Here is a 6000-nt window from a genome sequence, read left to right on the forward strand (position 1 = left end):
GCTTTAAACCGTAATTTTACTTGTTCAGAAATTCCAGCTACCCTTTTCCCAGAGGCAGGAGATTTTGGTTAGTGGCTTTAGAGTTTGTCACAAACTGTCACATTCTTCAGTTTATAAAATGGCCTTGACTTGGGTAGACCAAAGATGGATTTTCCATTACATCATTTAGAAATGGATAGGCCTTTCCATAAACACACTTAGACAATTTATCCCAACTCTTACTTTTTTTCTGTTTCATTTTCATGTTTTAATGGCCCTTTTGCTGGCAACCAGCACATCCCTTTGGGCACCGTTGGCAACGTCAGGAAGCTTGAGTGCATTTGACTTGCCCTGAATCAGCCAGGATGGCAGAGTGTCTTCTTTGCCAAGCCCACTGGGATTGAGACCTGAGGCTTCCCCATCATCACTTTATACCCTGAGGCCTTCACACAGAGCTGGGAGCCTTTTAAATTTCTTGAATTGAGGATTAATGACTTTCTCTGTTATTAATTCTTCAGTGTTTATGGGTTCACTTAATATATCTCTGTCAGGCTTTAGCCTAAAATATTATCTTTGAATCAAAAAAAAAAAAAAAGCAATTTTCTAGGCCAGACTTTACCAAAAAACACAGAATACTTATTGTAAAAGATTGGATTGTTCAACTCTTCACTCCCCTGCAGTAGGGTTGTACATCTACACCCTTCCCCTTGCAGCTTGGCAAGGTACCACCACAGGACAATGGGACAGTGGAAGGAGTTTACTTCCCACCATACTGCACTTTGTTGGCACTTGGCTTGGCCAATGGAATGTTGTGGAAATGGCAGGAACAAAAGCTTTGTGTATGCTTACATGGTTTGGCTTGTCTTCTTGCACCCCTGTGATTCCCATAAGAAGAGCATGGCCCTGCTGGCTTCTATCCCTTCAGTTTGGGCCCAGAATGAAACACAAAAAGCTAACCCAAACCTGATTTGCAACCTGGACCTAAACTAGCCAAGCTGCAGCCTGAAGCAGAGCTGCCCTGGCCAACCCACAGACCAGTAAGTAAGAAAAGTAAAATGCTTGCTGTCTATAAGCCACTGAGTTTTGTTACTTAGCATTATTCCAGCAATAGACGACTAATACACTTACCTATCTCTCAGTCATGTTTTCCATAGACAGTCAAGTCCATATGAAACCCAGCACAAACTGTTACTTGCTAGGAGAAACAAACAAGTGACTATTGTAGCCATGAATCAGATAGGCTACCATCTTCTCATGGATTTTTCTCCAGCATAGCCCATTCTTCAAGAATCTGCTCTAAGCAGATTTTCTGAGCATCCTTTTAGTCGGATCAGTCTGTGTAGAATTACAGAATGCAAAGGCTGTCATTTCCTAGTTGTCCTCATAAGTGCTGGATCCCCACAGCTGAAGCCTCTATCAAGTTGTTATGTTACGATTCATACATTAGCAATGGTACAGCTTCCAAGCTGTAGGAGCCAGATTTCTTGGCAATAGAAAGAACCATTAAAATTCAGCCTTTACCCAAGAATATTAACAAACTCTGATCGTTAGCAGTTAATGTCCATTGCAATGCTCAGTGTGTATCAGTAGGAAATGATAGACTGTCCTTTGTCTTCCGAATATCGCCAGATGAACACAGTTTCTTACATTCCTAGCTCCATGAATATACGTGCATTTTGCAGTTACATTACTGGGGTTGGCCAGACCTTACGAGTATATTTCCTTACACTTAGATTTTTAGCTAGATAATTTTAATTGGAATCTTTCATTACAGTGTACTGTTTCAAAATCTAAGGACATAGCTGGAAGTTTCCTTTACCAAGCGTATCTCAGAATAAGATGCCATCATCTTACCAGCAGAAAGTTCCTAGGCCACCTTGAGTCTCAGATTTGTATCTTTACAGCATGATCAAAGAGTCTTCCTAGTTTTAATGCCCTGAATATTGAAAAATAATCACCAAGCCCATAAACGTCATACTTAACCTTATAAAACATGTGTTGGCTCAGTTCATTTTCTCAAAGCTCACCTCCCCTCTCTGCCTTGACTTTGTCTACTGCTCATCCGGCCATTCCTTTCTTCCAGGAATCAGATTGCTTCTCTTCTGACTAGCCAAACGCAGGCAGATTGAGCAAGGCTTAACTGTATGAGATCTTTAGGCTACAAGAGCACACATTAAGGGGCGACATTATAGTCACCTTTTAACATTTGATGGTGTGTCATGTAAAAAAGGCAATATGTTAGAAACAAAAAGAAAGAAAAGAAAAGAAAGAAGGAGTAGGCTTGTCCTGTGTTGCCATGGAAAGAACAGAGCTAGACAAACCGGTAAGAACAAGTCATAGAAAAGAAATCGGGCTCAATGAAAAATCTTTCAAACAATTGGTGATGTCCAGTTACAGAATAAAAAGCAGTGAGCCCCTGTCAGTGAATGTGTTCAAGCTTCTCAGGCATAATAGATACTTAATTCCTACGTCTCTGAGTACCTTCCAGCTCTAAAATATTATGATCTGATCTATTTGATTCTCTGTAGTGTATCAGCATGAGTGTTTGTGCAGTGCAGGATAACATGGGCCATAACATTTTCATGATTCTGAGATTAAATGGAAAAGCCAAGCAGAATTTGTAGTCTTGAATCTAGTATGTCCTTTTGAATAGTCCTGGCTTCTGTGGAGTCCAAATTAAAATATCTTACATCGTAAGATAGAAAGCATTCTGTGTCTGCTGGTTAGTTTTCTGTTATACCCACAGCCTGATCTCCACTGTCTAGAAACATAAATATGTGTATATCTCTATGGCTGAGATCATGTTAATTTATTACCTCCCATGGTCGTCCTGAAAGAAGCTCGTTACTCCACTTTCTATTTTCTGACCACAACAACTTCGGGGTTACGTTTCTTTTAATCCAGTTATATTAACATGCAGAGTGTACCAAGAGAAACACTTTCTATGCAGACTTAATAAATCAGGAATACAATTCAAAAGGAACAAAAATGGTGTTTAGTGAAAACTTCTTCCTTCTCCCTTCTCTAAAAAACCAAAGGTCAGATTAAAAAAAACTATATTTAAGACTTAACTTGACCATCCAGATGCTTTAGTTTGAGATTGGGATTATTTTCTTCTACCTACATGTAACCTTTAGAAAGTCCTTCACTGTGATTGATTAGTGACAAAGTAAGTGTTTGAAAGAAAATGTCTTTCCTGAAGCATCTTTTCCCTGGTGCAAAATTCTAGGTTAGCAGTCATTATTTATTTACTTTTTTTCAGCACACCAAAGCCTGGATTCCGGCCTCCATCTATGTTGTTGAGAAGTCAGTTGTCAGTCTAACTGCAGCTCTTTTTGAAGGCGTTCTCTTTTCTCTCTGGCTGCTTTTACAATTTTCTTTTTGTCTTTGGTTTCCTGCAGGTGCCATCTACTGCACCCAGGTGTGAATTTCCTTTATTTATCTTGCTTTTGATTCATTATGCACCGTGAATTGGTGGTTTTCATCGGTTCTGGAAAATTCTCACCCAACATTCTTCAAATATTGCTTCTCATCCTTTATCTTTTGCTTTTTCTTCTTGAATGCAATTAAACATCTTAAAATTCCTTGTTATATACTCTATGCCCCTTATCTTCACCTCTGCATTTTCTAGGGATTTTGTTTGGTTCTCCATGCTTCATTTGTAACATTTTTGATCCATTTTCTAATTCTCTAAGTCTCTCTGTAGGTGCTATTAAACCTCCCCATTGAGGTCTTATTTTGGTTACTATATTTTTCAATTCTACAACTTTTTATTCGGTTTCTTTTCAAAAAAGCCATGTCACTTTTTATGGTTTCCAGTTCCATGCTGTAGTTTTCAGCTTGTCTTTTTAGCTCATCGAATATACTAAACATAGGTTTTTTTGTAGCCTGTCTCTAGTAATTTTAAAATCTGCAGTCCTATAGCCTACTTTTCACTTCATATTATATTGTTCACATAATGTTATCGGTCTCCTTTCTTATAATTTTGATATCTGAATAATATTATGTTGATTAAAGGAATGATAGTTTCCTCATCAATAAAATGGGGATAGTCTCACCTCTTGGGGTAGCTGCCTGACTCACAATAATTTATCTCAGAGAGTAGACCCTAAGTAATTATTTCTGCCCCTATGTATCTTTGCAATGATTATGACTTTAAAAATAATGTTTATGAGTAGATGGAGTCTTGAAGAAAACATGGAAAAATGAAATAAGTTGATAGGGTATTTGAATTGCATGTGTTTAAATTTCCCATTATTTATATTGAAATACACTTGCACAGTAAACATAAATCATAAAAAGTAAAATGAAGTTCTTTAAAGCTAAAATGGTAATATTTTATATTTTAATGAGCACTTACTATGTATCAGGCCCTATTCTAAGCTCTTCACATGTATTAGTTCATTTAATCATCTCCCAGCAACCCCCTTTGAGAGGTATGATTATTATTCCTATTTTACAGATGAGAAAGTTGAGGTACAAATGGGGTAAATAACTGTCCATGTTCACACAATTAGTAAGGGGCATGGCCAGGATTCTAGCACAAGCAGTTTGGCTCCAGAAATCACTTTCTTAATTATAGCTTTATGAAAAATAAGAGGAAACAGGAAAGAAAAAAGAGTATCAGGAAGTATACCTACACCAGTATACCTCTTGTTACCACATCTTCTTTGACATCCCCAGCTCCATTCTGTACTAGCCTTAGAGGACTATGAAAAGGTGTGATGAGAAAAAAAGAAAGTGTTCTAGGTACTATGGATGTGTAACAAGTCACCCTAAGACTTAGTGGCATAAAACAACCAGTTGTTTTGCTCATGGATATCATGGGTCAGGAATTCAGAAAGGGTAAAGGGAGCAAGACTTGTCTCTGCTTCACAATGTCTGGAGCCTCAGATGGAAGACTTGAAGCTGGGGATAGAATCATGCAATCCTCTGAAGGCTCCTTCACTCACATGTCTGGCTGTTGTTGATAACCATTAGCTGTGAGTCTCAGCGACTCTCCAGGGAGACTTTCCTCAGAAACTCGTTTGAGCTTCCTCATAACCCAGGGTTGGCATCATCCAGAGTTAGCACTTTCAGAGAAAGAGAAAAAGAAGTAGAGATAGAGATGGAGATGGAGAGAGGGAGAGGGAGGGAGAGTGAGGATAAGGCTGAAACTTTTATGACTCAGCTAGGGAATTACACAGCATCTTTTCTGCCATACTCTGTTGGTTGATGTAGTCACGAACCCCAGCCAGGCTCAAAAGAGGGACAGTCACATGTAAGAAAACCATATGAGATGGGATATATACTGGCAAATATAATATGCCTGAAAAGGAATATACAAAAGTTCATTTCTGTGTTGCACCGAAGGCAACAGAAAGAAGAGTGGTGATTTAGGCAGTCTTTTTTAGGTAAAAATATAGCTAACAGAAAAATATGCATCTTCACCCAGAGTAATGGTGAATAAACAGATATATTAATTTACTTGAAAGCAAATGAATTTAAAACTAACGATCTTTCTAAATCTTCCCTGAATGATTTATAAACTGCCTCCAGTATTTTACAGTAGGACACATTCTGAAGGAAGAAAAAGTCTGATTTCACATATAATGACTGATCTTTATATCCAAGGACCAAACTTAGAGTACAGCTGTGGGACAACGCTTCCCATAAAGCAGACAGACTCTTTGATAACGAGAGCTTATATGGGGTGGCAATTTCCTTCCTAAGTGTAAATTATGACACAAACAGGCACTTCATAGAACAGAAAATGTGTCTTTATTGTCACTGAACAACAGTGACACCAAAAGATTCATGTTAAGAAAAACAAATATGATCCTTCAACAAACATGGTCAATGAGACCAGATTGGACATTCTACTTATGAAATGAAACTGACACCTATTACAAACCAACAGATTATGACATACTGTGCCTTCCTGAATATCAGAAAGCCTGAAATATCAAAGACTGTTCTGCATTCACTGGTTTTACCTAAGACTCTGATTTTAAGGTCAAAGGCAAAGCCGGAATGGTTAGA

This window comes from Globicephala melas, chromosome 11, assembly GCF_963455315.2.
Source record: "Globicephala melas chromosome 11, mGloMel1.2, whole genome shotgun sequence".
Taxonomy (NCBI): Eukaryota; Metazoa; Chordata; class Mammalia; order Artiodactyla; family Delphinidae; genus Globicephala; species Globicephala melas.